The sequence below is a fragment of the Cuculus canorus genome, chromosome 1 (genome assembly GCF_017976375.1).
Source record: "Cuculus canorus isolate bCucCan1 chromosome 1, bCucCan1.pri, whole genome shotgun sequence".
NCBI classification, from domain to species: Eukaryota; Metazoa; Chordata; class Aves; order Cuculiformes; family Cuculidae; genus Cuculus; species Cuculus canorus.
In genome coordinates, this window is record NC_071401.1 from 49,177,606 (window position 1) to 49,199,682 (window position 22,077).

The 22,077-nt window shown below is 39.8% G+C and overlaps 1 long non-coding RNA gene across 1 annotated transcript; it reads left to right on the top strand.

The window, feature by feature from the left end:
- The first annotated feature begins 716 nt into the window (after positions 1-716).
- LOC128850337 (uncharacterized) lies at positions 717-12,868 on the top strand. Its single transcript, XR_008447652.1, has 4 exons — positions 717-850; positions 2,057-2,176; positions 9,904-9,973; positions 12,781-12,868. It is a non-coding gene; the product is annotated as an uncharacterized LOC128850337 (long non-coding RNA).
- Positions 12,869-22,077: the final 9,209 nt, after the last annotated feature.

A 22,077-nucleotide genomic window follows, 5' to 3' on the forward strand; every position in this document is an offset into this window, starting at 1 on the left:
TGGTAATGGCAATTGGGTTTGTGTTGTGGTCCAACTGTGTATTGCAATTGCTATAGTGCACTTGTGATTTTAGTACATTGCTTTATCACTCTGCTAAATCAAAATCCTGTATAATAAAGTATCTACAAATCAGGAAATCTAGTATGAAATATGAAACCTAATTAAACTTACGTCTAAACCCCATTCTTAGCCAGAGGAATCCAAGGGGCTTAGTTAGGAGCTGATAGCTGATGTCCCTTGTCCACCGTGTCATATATAAATTAAATTGGCCAGACCACTGGGACACACACACCTTGCTGCAGGTAAACGTGTGAGTGCAGGAGAACAATCTACGAGATAACGAATGTAAATGACAAAACCTGGTTTTGTTTAATGTAAGTATCACCGTCTTTTACCATGTCGTTTCACACCACGTTTTGCTGTATTAAATTTCTGCAATCACAGGACTACTGCATTAATAGGGTGATTGCCAAAGCAGTCAGCATTGCAACAGTGTTTATTTTGTTAGATGAAGATCTCTTTGGGGTTTTTAGGCTTTTAATTAGTCGAATTTTGTAAGACACCACAGCTTTGTTTCTTTTTAAATTTATGAATTCTAATACTCTTGTGCAAGTTGTACTTTGACCTGGTTTAACCCTGCCTGGCAACTAAGCATGACAGAGCTGCTGGCTCATCTCCCCCTGCTGGATTGGGAGAGAGAATCAGAAGGGTGAAAGAGAAAAACGGTGAACTGAGATAAAAACAGTGTAATAGGTAAAGCAAAAGCCGTTGCACACAAGCAAAGCAAAACAAGGAATCAATTCAATACTTCCCATTGGCAGAAAGAAAAGAAAAAGAAATCTGCATTAAGGTAAGAGAAGTAACTTTGAATTTCCTCTGATGTAAGAGGTGTCTTTTGTGAGAAATCTCTCTGAGCAGGAACAGCTCTTGCCTTGAGGATAGTGATGGCCATATATATCCTCCACTTAAATCTTTCTTTGTTGTTGTGCACTATGTAGTGGTGCAAATACCCAGTAGAATTTCACTTCCATTTTAGACCAGAGGCAGCTACTATCCTCTTACAAGCTAGTTACAACATGTAGCAACTTTTTATATCTTGTAAGTAATTTCCTGAATTTTTTTATTTGATGGCTACTTGAACACATTACTAACCTTCAGCAAGGATATTGCTGTTCTCTCTTCAGGGTCATTCAGACAGTTACGTGACAACCTGGTTTGACAAGAGAAAAGGAAGCACAGGAGAAAATGACAAGGTCATGTACAAGATAATGGCCTTTTGTTTTCTGTTTTCCAGTGGGTGACAATAGCATAACCTATACTGTTCTTGACTTTTATGATACTGTTGTCTGAACCTCCAGTGTTTCGTACACAGGTGCAGACATCTGGTACAACATATTCTGTTAAGGTTCCCATTAGTTAAACAGTATCACAGGCACAATCTCTGTACAACTGTGTATGGTATATGAGCCTTTAATATAATTTCTTGAGCAGTACAACACTAAAAGAACATGTAGCAATTAAGGAAAATATTTTGCAAAAGAGGGCTTGAATGATACCTGAAACTATTTAGACTGTTTTTAAGCTTAAATAATCGAACTATCCCTTTTTTCACTTCATTTTTCTTAAGTTGCTGTCTAATTCAGGGTTGGTTTCTTTTTCATTTGTTGTTACTCTTCAGTTTTCCCAGAAAGACAAAGGTATGCCTAAACAGGAATTTCAAATACATTTGTAAATCTATTGCTAGAGTTTTGCTAAAAGAACAAGCCACTGAGAATGTACTGGAACACTTTTGAATGCTTCCAGGAAACACCTTTTTTGAAGAGCTGCACAGATCTTTCCAGGAGACAATGAGGACACTGGGCTCCTCAGAGACATTCTCTAGGTTACTTAAGCAATACCTGAAGACTAGATTTCAGAACCTGAGTGACTGATGAATCTATCCAATCCAGTTTTCGATTTCACAGTGAGGCCCATTAGCAGACACCAAGAGAGGAGTAAGATCTAGGCAAACACAAATGATATTTGTAGTAATATCCTAAATTTCTACGATTTTCAGCTCAGAGAACTTCCTGAACCTGATGGGGCTTGTCTATTTAGTAGCCGTACATGGATCTGCCTTCCAAACACCCATTTACTCTCCACTTGGAACTATATGTTGGCAGTGGTGGGGTTACAGGTACGTAGTATATGAGTTTTCTTTTATCTAATTTAATAATAGAAATAGCTTTAAAGCTAAGTGTTTCAGACTCTTCAAACTCTTTAAAGACAGTCAGCTGAACATATATTGACTGGGATGTGTTTTCGTTTTGCAAAACATAAAAAAACCCCACTCCTCACCTCCTCAGTTATTGCTTTTAATACAGGAATGTCAAGAATTAGGTATTTGTTAAAGTTCTCCTCTTGAGGGCAGCAGATATTCAGACCTAGAAATTGTTTGTGTTTCTTAATGCTGTGGTAAAGAATATCCTGAATTTGAGATAGCCAGGATCAACTTGTTTGTTGGCCTTCATGGCTCAGAGTACAGGTGTGCAGCTCTTATAGGAAAGGACAAAGCCTGAAAGCTGAACTGAAAAATACAGTGTATGAAGCCAAGGCTTCACCTTATAAACCAAGGACAAAATAACTGAGAGGCAGAAATATATCCTACACCTCATAGCCTCTCCACTCTTTGTAAGATCAGGTAAAAAAATGTTGGACATCCTTAAAAAAATTAAGCAGTTTTCTTTTTCTATGCATTGTTTCAGCTAGCGTCAGTCCTGTGTAATAAAGTGTAAAATGAACTTTTTAAATATGGCTTCATAATAGTGGAGCTCAACCAAAGACTGTGAAAAGCTCAAGTGCCTTAGACAGCTGTTGTGATTCATGACCATATTCACACAGGAAAAGTCAAGACAAATGACATCTCTGGCTGTATTCCGTCCACTGTGTCTTTATCATGGATGTAGTGCTATGCCTTCAAACAGAGAAAAAGAAACAACTACAAACAATACAGCAAAAACTACTTGCTGAGCCTGCCTTGTTTGTGTGTATCCCATGTGGCTTTATTCTTCAGTGCAGTCTTATGTCACAGAATAAATAAATACAAGTAATTACAGCGGTCAGTAGGCCTGCAGCAGGTTTCAGGAAGTATCTCTGCACCTCAACGCACATCTGCTTCTTGTATTGATGCCAACAGTGGCAAACTCTCTTAATTGTTGTATCAAATTCAGCAAGCCTAAAAAGAACAACCTTTCTTTCCTCAATCTTTTGTTAAGAAAAGAGCTATCAACAACAGATTGAACTAGTGCCATACTTGCTACTGAAGATGGCAATTACTTCTATGTAATCTTTGAATGAAGCTAGATAAAAAAGTAAATTAGACAAGTCTGGGTGCCTTTAGTGCTGGCAAATGCACATTGGCATGTCTCATTTTATTTCTACATCGATCTTATTAATAGATACTCTGTGATTCATAACTTTTCTCTTTGTTTTTGACCCATAAAGTAAGCCTCTCCTCAAACTTGTGGAGTAAAGCAGAGATCCCAGGAACAGTGGAAGGACTTTGATTGCCTTATGCTCATTCAATGGTTTATTTCCAGCTGCCAGAAGAGCAGGATAGCATTCTCAGTGTGAGGTAGCTGGTTTGTATGGAACTGCACCCTACAGGAGTACTTGCAGTGTTGTAGCATGAACATGTACTCTGGATGCATTATCCAAATCCTCAAGTAGTTTACACATACTTACGTTCTCCATTTGTGGTGATACTGATCAGTTCATCATAAGGCAGAGGAAAGGTAGGGAAAGGAGTCTCAAGACACATGATGTAGTCCAAAAGAATTCAACTTATGCTGATGTGAAAGCCAGTGGGCATCACAGACCTTTCCTGGAAGGTCTGTCCTCAGGCTTAGGAAGGAGACCTGACCATGCAGTGTTGTTCTGTGTGGTGTGCAGGGTAAACTGCATCCAGGTTGGTGAGAGAGCAAATGATTCCATGCTCCATGTATCTGTATGGCTGGACTTACCCCCATCACTTTCTGGGTTGGCTGACTCTTGTTAGCAACTGTGTCAGCTGGGAGCAGAGCTATCCCTTTTCCATACCTAGTGCCCTATTCTATCTTTTGGTTGATGAACTCAAGGACTGGATGCTGCTGATCATTCCTCGTTGGGAATTAAGGCACTGGTGACCCTGCATGGAGGAGTCAGGAAGGCTGGGTACTATGGAAGGTGGCTGGACTGAGGGAGCTGGGGAAATCAGTATGGCTTCTCTGAAGTACTTTCGAGTGGTGGCAATGGAGCCCCTATCTGATCTTCAGGAAGGAAGGTTAGCTCTTCTTTTCCCAGGTAGATCTCTCTTCCCAAGATGAGCAACTTATCCAGGCTAGACAAGAGAAGAAAGGTTTTCGTCCATATGTTCTAATGTGCTCTGAAGGGCTAGTTTAATAAAACATTGTCTGCTTGCTGTCATATACAGCAAGCCTCAAGATGGTGCTTTTGCTTTCAAAGGTATAAAAACCTCAAGTCCTTGATATTTCTGATTATATTACTATTTTACATCACGCTTGACTGGATTCATAAATAGCATCATCCCATGCCTAACTAAAAATTTTTCCTTACCCTTATGAATATCTTTAAATGCCTTCTGTATTTCTTCTTCTTCTGCGTGTTAGTGTAGCATTTTTGCTCTATCATCATTCAGAATTATCAAGTATATATTTTAACACAGATGCATGTGCATCTTCCTTAGGTGGATATTTCAAATCTTATTAAGATGCATACAATTTAAATAGAAAATAATAGTACAAAATGTACAAATGTACAAAATGCTTTCAGATTAGCTACGCTAAGTATATAGAAATAATTAACTTTATGACCACTAGATGTGACTATTGCTCTATGTAAACACAATTGGAACATCATTCATTGCTGATAGTTTTAGTCCATTAAAAATGATGTGGAATAACACTACAGGTTTCTAGTATTGTGTCCCTAATTCCATACATTGAATATTCAGCATTTCTTTTAAAAATTGCACCTCTGTCTGAAGTCCCCAAAGCCGTCTCTGCCTGAGCCTGGATAAGCCCCCTGCTCCAGGATTTTCTCGAGGGCGCTGCTCCAGCCCTGACCACTGCTGAACTTGCTGCAGTTTATCAATGTCTATCGTGTTCTGAGGAGGCCCAAACTGGCCACAGTATCTAGGTGTTGTCTAGTGAGTTCTGAGGAGAGGGGGCTGACCAATGCATACCTGATCTCCCAGCTGTGCTCCTGCTGATGCAACCTTGGGTGCTGGTGGCCATCTCGGGGGATGCTGATGGCTTGGGTTCAAGTAATTGGTTGGAGTAGGAAACACAACACAGAAATAAGTTTTCAGCTCTTTAAATGATGGGGAGTCATAAGTGATTTCTGCATCAATCTGTGCTGGGACATGTGCATATGCCTGGTGAAGAGGATGTGGCAATGTAAAAGTTTTCAAATAATACTTAATCATTCAGGGAAATGAGGGCAAAAGAAGGTTTTATCTTATATAAAGATACATATTTATACATATACAGAGGTCAATACTCAAGCTGACAGAGGTCAAAGGAAGAATTTCTCCACTATGAGGATGGTGAGGCACTGGCACAGGTTGCCCAGGGAAGTTGTGGCTGCCCCATCCCTGGAGGTGTTCAAGGCCAGATTGGATGGGGCCTTGGGCAGCCTGATCTGGTGGGAGGAGTCCCTACCCATGGCAGGGGTGTTGGAACTGGATGGGCTTTCAGGTCCCTTCCAACCCAAACTATTCTATGAATCTCTGAAAAAAAAACCCCAAATTAAATATTAAGAGTTATTAGCAGAAGATAGAGAGAATAAGAGAGAACATCATTATGCCACAACTTCATGGTTCATTACATGCAGTTCTACATGCTTACTCTCAAAAAGGGAAGAACACAAAAAGCATCCAGACACGAGAAATGAGAAAGCAGAACTGGAAAAAGTTCAGAGAAGAGCTAAAAGGAGAGCAAATTCATGGATTTCTCAGCAAAGCGGGACTCTGGTTGTAATCTGGAAAAGAGTGAAATGAAGGTGATAAGTTAGAAGTCTAAATGGAGTAGCATGATGATGTGAATAGGAATTACTGTATCTTCCAGTACGAAACCTAGCTGACAGCAGATGAAACTGGATGTATATCTTTACACACAGTGTAATTAAACTGTAAGATCCATTTTCATGAGATGTTGTGGCTACTAAAAATGTATGGGTTCGTTCTTATCCAAGTGGCAGTTATTAAATGCTTACAAACCACTAAGTGTAAAAGACACAAAAAGTTGGAGAGCATATTGAACAGGGGAAGCATCCTAAATGTTTGTCCCATTCCTAGATGCTTCCTTGAGGATCCTCTCCTACTTACTGCCATGGACAAGTGATGGGCTGAAGTGACCTAAGCCAGCGTGGCTGCTCTTAGTTTGTCATTTTAACCAGTATACGTAATATGAAGGAATGAAGAAGAAGTTCTGTTTATACAGCCTGCTCCAGTCAAATTAAAAAGTGTATTGCTTATCTTACTATTGAAAGCCTTGTAAAATGGCATTAAACAAAATAATAACATTTATGTAACAAATAAAATTGTACAGTACAAATAAGCTTAAAAAGTAGGATGTAAGTATCATAAGGGCAAGTAATTGCTAGTTTGATACATGCCTATTTCTTAATAATTTTCAAAAGACTAAAATATAGATCAACTGACTGCCTTAGAATTAGTATTTGTGTAGCAATCTGGAAGATTGCAATGCAGAGTGGTAGATGTCACAGATTACATACTAGAACATGGCTCCCAAAATGATTTGCAAGACCCCTTACTGGAAAATATATAATTCTACTGTTTTTTCACACAAAGAAAAAGAGAGTTTTAGTCTAACAGTCTCAGAAACACTCATGTTTGGCCCAGGTTTTTCTTTAAGCTATACGTTTGTTATTTATGCTTCTTATAAAATTATACTAACAGGTTATTTGATATGAAATGGAGTGTGATTAAATAGTGAAACCATTACTAGCATGCTGAAAATATTTGAGTCATTATGGTAGTTTTGTCATTAAAAATATATGTATGTATACACATGGCTCAATGTGTCAATAGTAATTCATGAGAAGGTTACTGGAATAGATTGTGACAAATTAGTGTATTAATGAAAACAGAGAGATAAACATGAAAAAAACCCTAGATTTCACTTTTCCTCATTGCTCCGGGAGTGCAGCGTTCTCAGTGTCAATTTCATTACAGCTTTAATAGAAGTTTCGAACTTTTTGGTGGACTCTTGGCATCAAATAGTGAAATATGAGGCTCTCTTTCTGAAGCAGATGTAAGACTGTAATGTGACTCTTTGCAGAGTAGGTTACCATTCATTTTCCTTTGGGAAGGAGGAAGGTGTCCAGCTGTTCTTTTAAACTCCTGATAAACTTCAGGTAGGGAAGAATGCAATAATCTGCCTTTACCTGAGAAGTTTTGTTGACTGGGTTGCCTAGGACTTACTTGCCATAGACTTAAGTAATAGTTTAGGACATTTTCCTAAAGTATGCCCCATATGTATATACGTATATATATTAAATGTATACACCATTTATAGATACAAGTTTATATATATAACTATGTTCTCATACATACATACATATGGTGACAAGTCACACTATTGTATGACTTTTCTATCATTATTTGGAAATATCTGAATGAGAGAATTATGGTAAATATGTCTAGGGGAGGGAGACCCTGGAAATAGTTGCTGTGGCCTTGAAAGTGCAGTGGAGCAAAAATAGGCTATCAAAGGCTATCTCCCTTTTTGTGGCAAAGATGCAGGCAGGAGGTTCTTGCAGTTATTTCTTTCTAAAATAAAATGAAAGAATTTGGAAAGTGATGGCTTTTGTAGGTGATGCCACTGACAAAGAAGAGAGTTCTGGCAACTGGAGTTCCACAGGCAGCAACCAGCAATAAACTGGTGGTGACAGAAATTGTTGTTGAATGGGACCACTGCCACTTACTCCAGGAAACCTCGTGGTGGGAATCCCTACAGTGTGGTAGAGCCACAACAGACACCAGACCTTCCCAGGAAGGTATTCAGGCCCTGACATGTTGTCCATTAGGCATGGATGATAGACAGAGCTTCCCCATATTTGGGGTCCAAGTTTCAGTGAGTATAAGCATGGAGAAGGGTAGTATCTGGTGATTCAACAACAATTTACAACAAAGTAAAAGACTGAAGAGAAGGGATGGTTTCCACCTTCTGTCAAGAGATGAGAGCAGCAGTCTCTTGGAATAATAATGCTTTGGGTTTCCTAGGCTCACGCTACAGTAGGTTTGCCTGCCTTCTCTTTCCTATATACATCCTCCAATGAAAGTACCGTTGATGCAAACCCCTTTGTGTAAACTCATTCAAGTTATTTCCTATGTGGTGCAATTCGATCTGACAGGATTCTGGCTGGCAGCTTGAGCTACTGTTGCGTTGGTATTCTTAGTTGTCTAAAAATGAAACCCTGACATTCATAGGGTTAAATAGCATCCTGCAGGAGAGATAAGTAGTTACATTGCAACAGCTGTACCCTAGAGGGGAAGGAGTCACTCCTTTCTGCATGATACAAGGTCTTAGTGTTCACTGCTGAGCAGAAATGTGGACGAAAAAGAAATGCTGTTATTCACCTGTTGATAAAATCAATAGTTTCTTTCTCCATTTTATGAGCTTGCTTGAAGCTGCTTTCTTTTTTTTTTTCCCCCCAAGTGTCCTGTTGAAGATCTTCCAGCCCTGTGTGCTGTGAAGTCTGCTGCCGAATTGGGATTTTTTCCTTTCCTGCCAGCAAGTTCAAGTTTCACTGCCAGCACTTCCCGTAGTATTTCTCAGTCCTATGAGTAAACCTTTTGAAGCCCTACTGAAACTAAAGTGATTTGCCACCCAGGACAGCTTCCTATCTGTGAACAGTGTCAAAAGGCCTGAATGAATTATTCAACAACTGGTGGTCATTTACAATATCCAGGGCTCATTACATGGAGCAGTAAAACTTCAGCAGTCAGTTGAAGCAGCTCAGGAATTAAAACAAAGCACTGACCGTCTGCGTTGTAGAGCCTAAGAACTGCAACTTTCCTGTTCAAACACTCAGATTTCAGCCTGTGGATTCATGGCTCAAAGCTGAAGCATGGGCATGTAGCAGCTGTCCAGCTTGCACCATACAGTCATGATGCCTCTTAGTCAAGTGGAGCCTGCCAGAGATCAGTGTGGGCATTCTGCTTGCCTGCGCCCTGAGAAAACTTGTAGAATTAACTAACAGATGTTAAATGCATGTTCCCTAACCTTCAGACCTCTGGTGTGATTCTTTTTCAGTCACTCTGGCATATGTAATATTCAATTTGTTGTCTTTTAATATTAAGCATGAAAATTTTGGCAATGCTCATCACCTACAAGAGTCTAGGTAACTTCATATACCATGAAAACTAGTGGCAATTGTCCTGATGTTAACAGTGTTCAGCCTTGCTTGTTCTTTTCACCTTGTCTCATTGTTTATATAAAATATACAATTGCCTCTGATGTCTTTAAGGTGCTTTAAGAGAAGCTTCTCTGAATTTTCCAGAAATTGATGAGATCAATGGCAGAGGATAAGAAGGGCTAGAAAATTACATCAAGCTGTGCAGTAAAATGGATTTCTACGTACTGTCATTTGACACCTAAAGTTATGTATTTTGTGTTCACTGAAAAGAAAAGGCCTGATTTTAAAAACTGCAAGCCAGTCAAAACTCCCATGGATTGTGAGTCTATTATACACATAGTAAGACACATTTGTGCAGGCTGGTGTTAGCTACCAATCACTATTTTCACAGAATACTCCAAGTGAATGAAGAATCTCCCCGGTTCTTTTAAGAATAAAAGGAAATGACAGAAATCAACTGTTTTTCAAAATTTAATGTTGCAGGTCACCAGATCTCCAGTCCAAGCCATACCAAGCTGGAGGGATTTCAAAGGAACCATGTCTTTTGGGAAAGGTGAACATTATTGACCAGCAGACTGCTATAAGAAACTGCTTTTCCCCCAGTCTCAATTTCAGCTCCTTCAAACTTACGTAGCCCAGCTTAGCAGCACAACCAGGGAGGAATAATACTGGGAATGCATCCACCCAGAAGCCTTCCAGTTTCTTTCTCTCAGTGAGTTGCAGCCCATTGCTGAGTTTTATTCATGTAACTCAGGATGATGGCAAATTATCAAGAAAACATCAAAAACATTACAGAGTTCTTGTCACTTCCAGTCTTGTGCTTGTGGAAAGGTAAGAAACAAGACTGAGCTGAAAAGCTCAACTCAACAGAATCCCCAGGAGAGAAGCCATTCCCTTCAGGCTGGGAATGTGTGAGGTGCTCTGTATGTAACATTCAAGAGTCAGTGGGAAAGTGTCATACACCAAAAGGTCTAAGTTCTTCATCCTCTATATGAAAAGGGAGTGGAACAGTGTAGCAAAGAGGATGCTGATGGTTGTTCCTCTCAATTAGGAACTGGTAACTAACAATGCTGTGCTGCAAAGATTTCTGTTTAGGAATCTGTAGTCAGGGAGAATTATATCTGTGAGCCATTCCAGCAACTGCTGGTTTGGCATGTCTAGGATTGCCAGCTCCTCTTCTTGCTTCTCACCTGTCTCAGGTGAATTCGAAATACAGCTCTGAATCCATCTTCTCCCCACCCAGATCTGTAAGCCAGCCTGGCACTAATGCCTGCTTGGTGCTGCTGCAGTCTAAACTTCCTCCCTAATTCATCAGGATTATAGTCAATAATACCTTGGTACCACAGCACTTGAATATTCAAAGCGTTTTACAAATATTCTCTAATTAACTTTGAAGTGTTTCCTGGCAGTGTCATAGAAATGGAAAATGCTTAGAGACAGAAAAATGCTCTACCCGTAACAGTTTTCAAAATACTCAAATACAGGAGCATCAGTAACTTCCTTCGGATACTATTGGAAAAAATGATCACTGACATATATTAGCACCCTCCCTTCTGCTCTCTACCCTTACTCTCCAAAAATCTCACAGCATTTCACAGGATATTAATTAATTAGGTATTGGCATGCGTCTGGACCAGCCTCTAATTCCTCTTCTTTCTTCTGGCTGGTAGAGTGTCATCTGAACTGCAATTTGACTAACTGATAGCATTCTGCCTTGTTATATGACAGCAAAGAAAAGGATTAGGAGAAAGAGGACAGTAAGTAAACAAAGATGGAAAATCTCTTGAAAATCTGACTAGAGAAGTTGTGGGAACAGCTAAAATCCATTGAGTGAAATTATATCTTCTAGGTGATAAGCAGGATTGATAAAGCTATATTTTTCCTAACAAAAACAGAGTTAAAAGCATCCATTTTGGAGAAATGATGTTGAGGGTGTATTCCTCATGCAGATGACACCAAGATGAGTGGTGCAGTTGCCACACCGGAAGGACGGGATGTGATCCAGAGGGACCTGGACAGACTGGAGAAGTGGGCCTGTGAGAACCTCTTGAGGTTCAACAAGGCCACATGTAAGGTCCTGTACCTGGGTCAGGGCAATCCCCAAATTCAATTCAACTCCCGAATAGGGCATGATGTGATTGAGAGCAGCCCTGCAGAGAAGGACTTGGGGGTGCTGGTCAATGAGAAGCTTGACATGAGCTGCCAATGTGCGCTCACAGCCCAGAAGGCCAACTGTATCCTGGGCTGCATCAAAAGAAGCGTGGCCAGCAGGGCGAGGGAGGTGATTCTGCCTCCCTATTCCTCTCTTGTGAGACCTCATCTGGAATACCACGTCCTGGTTCTGGAATTCTTAATGTAAGAAGGATATGGAGCTGTTGGAACGGGTCCAGAGGAGGGCTACAAAGTTGATCGGAGGGCTGGAGCACCTTCCCTACAAGGACAGGCTGAGAAGGCTTTGAGGAGTCCTTATAGCGACCTTCCAATACCTGAAGGGGGCCTACAGGAAAGTTGGGGAAGGGCTATTCATAAAGGCTTGTGGTGACAGGATGAGGGGGAACAGGTGTAAACTGGAGAGGGGCAGATTTAGACTAGACATTAGGAAGAATTTCTTCACCATGAGAGTGGTGAGGGGCTGGAACAGGTTGCCAAGGGAAGATGTGGCTGCCCCATCCCTGGGGGTGTTCAAGGCCAGGTTGGATGGGGCCTTGGGCAGCCTGATTTTGTGGGATGTCCCTGCCCATGGCAGAGGGCTTGGAACTAGATGGTCTTTAAGATCCCTTCTAACCCAAACTATTCTATGATTCTATAGGGTGAGGCACTAACAAACCAGTCCTGAAGTGTGGATGCACTTTGCCTTGAGCAATATCAATAAGCTTTTTAAATGAATGCAGTGAATTGTTGGTTGATTTGCCTTGGACTCTAGCTAGGTAAGATCCATTTTAAAGTCACTAGGGTAGAAGCTACTCACCTCTCTACATTCACAACTTAGTTTTCATAGGATGGGGTGAACAAATTTAAAATCCACTGCCGTCAAATCAGAGGTTTAGCTTCTTTTTCTTGCTGCCTTGCTGCCTTCTCCTGCATACATACTCCTGCTGAGCTTTTGGAAACTAATTTGGTTTGTTATTCCAGCACAAGAAAAACTAGAGGGTTTTTTTTTTTTTATTTCTGGTTGTTTTGGGTTGGGTTTTTTTATTATTGTGGGAAGGGAGAAGGACAGAGAAGCAAATCTTCTCCTTTTTGGTGGTGACAAGTCATTATATCCAGGGCAACTGTCTGCGCACCATAACACAGGGGTGAACCACTGAAGACAAATGAGATACTGTTGTTGCTGAGATGTCCGGTGTGTTTATATGGCAGGTGCTGAACAAGAGCCCTGAAAGCTACAATTCCTGCTGTCTCACCAAGGAAGAAAAGCAAGTTTCTGCTGCTCAAGTACACTGATGGCTTACTGGATTACCTTGTAAAAGTTTGCCTCTGTGACTAAGTCCCATGCCAAAATTCATTAAAAACCTTCTTTAAACTTGTCAAATGAAATAAAACTCATACTGGATTACAAGGTTAAGTTGATCCTGTGTTTCAATGTGGCTTTACATCATTTTGGACCTGAGCCTGTCTTGCATCTGCACCATGCCAACATGACTTGAAGGCTCAGGATTTTGAGGAGTTTTGAGGCATGTTAAAGGGGAAAGCTTGGGCCTCTACTGCTGCTTAGCATGGGCTTTCCTGCAGTGTGAAATGGATGGGCTTAGTGGGCTCAACTGGGCCTGCTTGCTGTTCATCCCACTCACAGTGGAGGAAATGTCACACACTAACACGGGACGGGCAGGTCAGCCTCAAGCCTTCCAAGTGAGGAGCTCAGGACAGCAAACAGCTGGTGGCATACGACTGAAGAGCATGTGAAGGAGCACTGTGCACAGCTCAGACTAAATCAAAGAGGAGACAGCAAAAGCAGCAGTGTGATTTGCCAGAGGAAGAGGAGAGCGGCTGCTTGTCAGACCTCTTTATGTTCACAGGGAAATGTCAAAGACCAACTGTTTATTGTCTTAATCCTTTCCCTGGATATTTACAGACCTCTAGTTAAAAATGTCTTTTTTTTTTTTTTTTTTTTATGAAACTGATTTTTTTTTGGCCACATGGCTCCTGGAGAGAGATTTTTCATTGCCTGTAGCATGAAACTTGTCCCAGGCTCCTACCCCATAAGTTGCTCTGCCATTAAGGGAAGATACATGGGAGAACAGATGGGTTTATTAGGTGGTTGGACAGAGGAAACAAACTGCAGTTTGCCTTGTAAGCAACAACAGTGCTGAACATCTTCCTTACCAGCTCTCCTCTGCCACATTGCAGCAGTGATCTTTGTGCCTGGGCAGATCTTTCTTGTCTTCTGGACCGGGTGCCTACAAGGAACATTGTCCCTTTGTTTCTGGACCTCACTAAAATGCTGCTATCTATCTCAGAGCTGACCTTGGCTCCAGGTCTGTGACAGGTGAGAAAAGCAGTGTTATACTTTCTAAGGGCTAGATATGGAATTGCTTTAAATGATTAAACCCTTACATGCTGTTAATGAGATAACCTAGGTGTCCAAGTGACAGGGGACAGGACTAGAGGGAATGGCCTGAAGCTCTGTCAGGGGAGGTTCAGGTTGGATATCAGAAAAAAATTCTTCACAGTAAGAGTCATTGGGTACTGGAACAGGCTGCCCAGGGAGGTGGTCGAGTCGCCTTCCCTGGAGGTGTTTAAGGAACGGGTGGATGAAGTACTTAGGGACATGGTTTAGGGAGTGTTAGGAATGGTTGGACTCGATGATCCAATGGGTCCTTTCCAACCTTGTGATTCTGTGATTCTGTGATTCTGTGACACGGCAAGGACAAATGAATAAAACTAATGTATTAACTGCAGTTTTCAGTACCTACTGAGAGAGGGACATTCTTGCTTCACCAACTGTGGCTGAACAGTCAAACTTACCTTTACCCAACATGGGGGCTGAACTCATTTCAGATCCCTGCTCTCTGGAAGGTGTGAACCTGTAATCCTGAGGTGCAGGGAATGTAGTATATGCTGTCTCTGAACTGTAATTAGGAGAAGTCATATGTTTTATAGTGTGCTTTTGCAGAAGCCAGGAGCAAAATAAACGACTGAGTGAATAGTATCTTTGGAGACCAAATTATCTAACAAATTAACAATAAGTACTTCGCTAAATTAAATCTTGTTTTCTTCCAATAGCCACAAGGAGTTTGAACATTCAGCAGCAAGCTGATTGCATAAAAACAAAGACATCTTAGGCAAATGCCAAATATTACAAACAGGGTATTGTTTAACATCCTGATATTCAGATAAGAATTTATGAATGTTATTCAGTCTTTACATAAGCGTTCCCTTTTTTCTTCAAAGGAAATCAAAGGCAAGACTGAAGGCAAAACAATACTTCAAGTCAAAATTAGTATACTATTAAAATAAGATTTTATAATGAAAGTTGATAGTATGTTTCTCTATAAATACCTCTTTCCTCTCAGTAAGATACAACCTACTCCTCCCAATATTATACTGCCTATAGCTATTTTCTCTCCTCTCCTACATATATTTACACATGTATGTATAAATGTATGCATGCATTCCTGACCTAACATACATACAGACACTCTCACATACCACTTTCACACATTCTCAAGCGCTTTTTCAACTAATGGAGCACTCTAGTTTCCTTAGCCTGAGATTAAATATTCAACACTTTATGGAGGTTATGCAATCCTTTTTTTATATGTAATTAAACTACTCTGGTTTACATGCATTAAAAAATTCATAAATACTTCAGTCATTTTGGTTAAAGCTTCTTCTAGTACAATGAAGTCACACCCTGTAAATATTCTGTACAAACTTTCTCCTGATGCCAGGGAGCTTTTTCTTCCTTCCCCCCAGAATAGCTAACATGAGGAGACTGTCATGAAAATTATGAGTCTTCTGTACTTTTTTATTCTTATTATGGAAGCAATTGACTCTGAAGCAAGTTGATTGTAAGCAGTAATCCATCCGATTTACTGTATCCTTTGTCCCCTTATCTGCTTTTCCCCAATATACCCTAGCCCTAACTCCTCAGCCCAGGATGCTGATTTGCCAGAGGCAACACTACTGTACCACTCTGTGCGCAGGCTGGCTCCGGGACTGTTGCCGAACTGGCTGTATTGCAGCTGAATTTTGCCAGACCTTGTCTCAGTGGGAACATTAATTTAAGTCCCTTTCCAGAACTACCAATTTTCACAGTTTATCACAATTCTCCTATTTTTTCAGGTTTTGCTAAAAACAGCCAGTGGGTTCGATGGTTCTTCGTGGGCATGTGACACACCTGCACACACAAGCAGGTACTCAGAGTAGTAGTGAATTCCTTTAGCTTCCAGAAAGCCAACCAAGAAAAGAGAAGAGATGTGAAAGCCATGTTCAGGCCAAGCTACAGCTATTAACTGAGAAGATATGGGAATAGGGGTCCCACTGTGGATGGGTAATTCTGTAATTGTAAAAATGCTTTTCTTGTTCCAACAGCTGCTGAAAACAGGATACAACTTAACTGACTTTATGGACTGATTAAAATGGACAGAAACATTTCCATCTCTTATACAACATAATGATTAAAAAAAAAAGAGAGAGGAAAAAGCAAATAGTTCTCTTAGCAGCAGAACTTGTGCATTCTGGTTTTCTCAATTCTACGAAGAAACAAGAGCTCTATTTTTCTCACCTCAGCTTTTGTCCTCCCATCCCTCACTGCAGCAGACTATACTCCTAGCTTAGTCTGAGCTCTTGCCTTTCATGGCAGTGCTCAGTTGGGACCCTCTTCTACTCGGTCATTGCTTTGCCTTATGCCTGATATATTTAAGACCTCGACCAGTCTGTCAAATTTGAAATTGACTGGTAAGTTCAAAAATGATTAGACAGTAAGCAAACAGTTGAACATAGAAGTGTATTGACAAGACAAAAATACTTCTCTTGAATCTACATCTAATCAAAGTTTAATTAAAGTTTCTTATGAAAGTCACCTGGATGAGAATCCTGATTTATGCTTCCATGATTTAATCATGTCATCATCTGACTTTTTGCATGAGAAATCTAAATGTTATTCGAAGCATATAGACACCCCACTAAATTTCTTGCCTAAGAATTAGAAGTTCTCAGGTGCTGGTTTTCCAAGCTCCGAGTAATATGTTAGCAATAAAAATATCATAAATTTTATTTCCTCCCCTGTATCACTTTGTCCCCTGTTATTAAGCCATATGAATGAAAACACTGTTTTTTATAGACAGTGACCATAGAAAACAATACGTAATTCTGAGAGAAGTACTGAATTCAGGTACTGGAAACTGCTTCACTCTCTTCTTTTTTTTTTCTTTCAGCTTTCACTCTTCAGCTACCTTTTAAAAATCAGGTTAGTAATTGATAGCCTTAGTGACTTTGCACAGTGCAGGAGCAGTAAGGGGAGTCATGGAGTGGTTGTTCTGGGGGAGGGTGTGAGAGAGGGTGAGCCTCTGTGTAGGGGTCTTCCTGGATCTCAATAAGAAAGTCTGACAACAAAAGTCTTAATAAGATAACTGCTTTAGTAAAACAAAATAAGAAGAGCAATATAGATAGTGAGTAAATGTTATGTCCCTTCAGATGCTGTGCACCTGCATTTGTGAAGTGTTAGACCTAGCCCAGATGGATTTTCCTTTGGACTACTGCTCAGAGCAGTTCCTGTCTGTGGAAATCAGCTCTCACTTTTATGGCCGTTCGAGCTATTGTACAGTAGAAGAATTATACTGTATACAAGAAAACAGCTCTATTCCTAAAGGATACTTACATGAGAACTTCTTGCTACTCTTTCAGATGAAGTCAAGGCCAGGCAGCTGGTATGATGGCTGGCATCAGGTAGGAGTTGCCTGTACGGTCTCCTGATAGGATGAGCTGGCTGAACTTACTCTGCCGCCAACGGGCATATGCAGCACAACACAGCCTGAAGGCAATGCTGGATGCGCAGCCCAGAGCAGGACTGGCATGTGCCTGCTCAGATTAACCGTGATGCGGCTCACTTTCTCCTCAACGAACAGCGCTCTCCTACTCAGGATCAATACATACTACCCCTTGATCCACATACAGTTTACCTGTCCTGAACCTATGTTATAAGTTGCAGATTGTATTAATAACATAAGGGGCTTCTAAGTAGAAGCCCTAACAGAGCAGATGTGGCCGGTTCAAGATCACCGACTCCTCAAATACAATGTCTTCTGCAAGGCTGCCAGTACAGATGTGTCTTTTAAGATTTTCCTCTACATCTTCCATTTGAAAAATAAGCTGGTACATATAAAATGTGTATAAATCTTTTAAAAATGTCACTGGAGAGTTACATTAAAGGGTAATGTAATAGGTGGTAGCACCTAGAAATTAATCTCTTTGCATGGAAAGCTGCTGTAGTGCAGAGCAGCAATTATAATACAAGCAAACAAAAGGAAACAACAAGATTCTTTAATCTTCTTGCTGTAATGCTGAACCTAATTAGTACAGCCTCTGACTACGTCAGAGTTCTTCATTAATGAACCTCTGAATCATCTGTACTCCTCTGTGACTGATAACCATGACTCAGTATTACCAGCTACAGGGCTGAGGTGGTTTGGTGGTAAAGGCATTACATTGCCTGCTGTCTCCAAGTTCTGCCATGAACTTGCATGAACAGGCTGTCATTTCTGCATCTCAGTTCTTCATTGAAAGGCAATGGTCTTCGACATCATGACGTTTATGTTACTGGTAGAATGGATTATGGATTGCAATGAGCCTTGAGACCAGCATAGTCTTCTAGGTAGTCCTGAAGTGCTTGAGAAAGCAAAGAAAGGAAGCTGTCAGCCTGCAGCTGGAAGCCTTCAAATATGGAATGACCTAGCTTTCCAGATGTTTCACAAGGTAAAAGTTCTGGAAATATCAGAGTTGTAGCTGTTAGGAAAGGAGGAGCATGGTTTTAAGGAAACAGTAATTAAGAGCTCATAGTTAAAAAATGAATAAAGGAAAGTAGACTACATTAAGTTTAAATGAACAGAGAAAGACTGTGGTAATTCATGGAGAGAAAATGAAGTTACTATTAGATTACGTAAAGGGAGATTAATGAGAAAAGTGAACACAGAAATCCTAGTAGGGAAACCAGAGAAGTCTGTTAAATGAACAGAAGAAGGAGCTACCTCAGATAGCTAATTAAAACAGAACTGCTCTCATAAGATATGAGATAAAACTAACAACCACAGATGCCATCATATTCAGATTGATCCTGATGACAAAGATACATTTCTGCTGCTTCTTTTCTTGCAGAGACACATCAATAATGCATATCTTAATTACATTCAACTACAGAACCTATGCGTTAAAGTGGTGCCAGTTCGGTGATGAATAGAAAGGTCTGACTATTTGTCATTTTGCAAAGTACACTGCTCGGAAAAGACTAACTTGCCTGTGTAAAGATATAAGGGCCAGTATGCAGAAGAACACAGAAAAATATGCATTAAAAACTATGTTATTTTGAATAGTAGTAGGTCCCTAGCATGAATACTGTGCCGAATTCTGGCCTCCTCAGTATAGCATAGATATTTTGTTGGATGTACCTGAAGTACAAACAGTCAAAAAAGTGACAATAAAGCAGAAGAAATATGAGGCTTCTACAAGACAAAACATTACAAAATCAAAGATATGTTAAACTGAAAATCAGAAAAAGTAATGAAAATTTAACATCTCAGGAAAAAAGTTATTATAGTTTAATAGATTTTAGTTTAATAGAATTTATATAGTTTATAGTTATAATATATAGTTTTAATATATAATATATAGTTTTAATATATAGTTATAATATATAGTTATAATATATAGTTTAGTTATAATATAATATATAGAATTTATATAGTTTATAGTTATAGTTTAATAGAATTTAGATACTCTAAGTAGGTTTAACGTTCTAAGTTAGGTCTAATGTTCTTATAAATCAATCAAACAAAGAAAAGCTGAAGCTGTTTTTACATCACCTGTTTTCAAGTAGCATCAACAATTCTGAACAGGTTTTATTGCATATTGGCTCATGTACCATTTACTGTGCCCTGCTGCTAACATGCTTTTCACTGTACAAGGATGGTAAGACTGACTCCCTGAGAAGCTGCCAGTCAAAATCCTGTGTACTCTAGCATGTTATAAAATCTGAGTGTAACAAACTTTTCTGTCAGGTTTTGACTATAGCTGCATCAGTTCCCTAAAAAACAAATTTGACTGTCAAGTTACTTGTTCTGAAACAAAATTTGAGTAGCACTGTTGGCTTTTAGTTTCTTTTAATTGTAAAGTCTAAGGTTAAAACTTCTTCAACCACAAGTGCCCTAACTGGAGAGCAGTAACTGATTGCTGATTGACATCTGAAACAACTCCGCATGGCAGGAACAAAAGTTGCTTATTGCTTTATTTTCCCTCTTCTTTGCTTGACTGTAGACAGACATACTTTTCCTCTGTGAGGATACATAGCATCTTCTCCTAAGAACTGATCTGTAAGTATGGAAAAAGCATTCAGTTACATTTGCATAGCATCAAAATTCAAAATATTTAGACTCCACCAGATTTTACTTCTGAGGAGAAAGACATTTATTTAAAGGTGAAATAGTGAAGGAGAACTGTATGAGCTGTATCTGTGACATCTTGTAGGATGATTTCCAAGAGCATCTTCAGGACATGAAGATGCACAGACTATGTTGGCCTTAAAACTGTCTTGCAGGGAGACAGGACTGTTAAAAACTACCTGCTTTTGTACAGTTAGGCATCTGCTCTCTGATCCTTCCCCGAGTCCTCTCAACAGTCTGACATCATGGAGCCCACCACATCCACAAGCTGTCCCCTGTCTTGTTCTTTTTATGTTAACCTTTAACCTTGAATATAAACACTGGATTGACCTCTTTCTCCCTATTGAGCTAGTGATACACATCTGTAGAGAGAAAGTGGTGATTTTTGTGAATGGAAAGGAAGAAGCAGGTAACTAGTCTTCTACTGCTTTTTCCTGTCAAAAGTATTCTAGACAGAATACAAATTTAACAAGGCCAGAATTTTTGGTCTGTGAGACATGGTAGTAGATGCATAGAAGTCCAATGAATTTCTGTGGGAAAATGACTGATCAGCTCATACTATTTCATGTGGAATGGAAGTCCACTACAACTGGCACATGCTAGAATGAATGGATGTCTTCTGTCCTGTGGGAACTCAAAGTATAATTAGGACAAAAAGTGCAGTTCGCAGACAGGTAGCATAACCATTCACTGTTCAAGTGAGCAGGACAAAAAATGTGTTCTGTAAAGATTGTTTCAGTCTCTGTGGTGCAGAATCCCTCATTAATATTTTCTCTGTCATTCAAGTCTAAGATGAATATTTTAATTGAAATATTACTCTCAGTGCAATTTAAACATAAAACCAAGGAGGGTTAAAACCCATCTCCTGACATGAATGTTTTGATATTAAAAATAAATTTTACTTGAAAAAATAAAAGCTATGTGAAAAATATAATTTGAAGCAAGCACTCCCTGCACATGAGAACATTTTGTACAAGTGCCACAGTTGCCAATATCCTTCAGACTGAAAAGGATAAATTCTTCTGCTCTCCATAGCAATACAGCCTGAAGATACCATTGCCTCAATCCACTAGGCAATAACCAAGGGAATCATTGTTGCATTGGAAGACTGAAGACAAGAGAAATAGGCTTTGGATAAGAAGGAGTTATGAGGACAGGTGTTCCTTAATTCATTACAAGAAAATCACTAGGCAGAGGCAAGCGTGTAGGAGAAAAAAGTGCAGATCACTGGCCCAAGAGGCTTGCTGTCATTGCCTCCTTCCATAATCAATGGGAAGAGGAAGAGGCCAACTGAGAACAGGAACCTACTGTCATATGTTCTGCATTGTCCCCACCTCTACCACCTTAAGCCAGAGCTACATCAAAAACCTCCAAATGAGGGAGAAGAGGCAAAGAAAGAAACAAAAAAGGAAAATGGACAGAGAACAGAGAGGGAGTACAAGGGCAGAAGGATACTCAAAAGAGAAGAACCACAGTCATGCATCAACTTAGCATGGGTTCTCCCAACAGCAGAAAGCAGAGTTAATGCTTGATTTTGCAACAGATAAGGACTCAGCTGAGGATCTTAGAACTCATGTAAGTTGTAATTTAGAGCAGAATTGAATGAGTGTTGCAAGCTGAAAAATTTTAAGAAGGAAATGTTCAATGAGAGAGACTGGAGGATAAGCAGGATCCTTTAACCTTGGCAAAAATGAAAAAAAAAAAAATGACAAGATTTTGCTGGTTGAGATGTAAAGAAAAGGATGGATTTTGAAGGATGTTAGAAAAATAAAGCTGCCCACAAGCATTATAAGAGAGGTCAGGGAACTGTGCAGCTGGAAATCTGAATTACTGCAAGTACATCTGAAATGTCAATGACAATAACATAAAAATGAGATAGGAAGAAAGAAAATTCAATTTTAGTATCCTTAAGCTAAGGAAGTACAGACCCAAACAATATCTCATCTCTGCATCCAGGGAGTCACAGTATGTAATATATAGTGTGCCTAATTTAGGCTTTTTACTTGCACTTAAAATTTAGGCAGATAGGGACTCCCACTAAAGGTTTTCAAAAGCACACTCT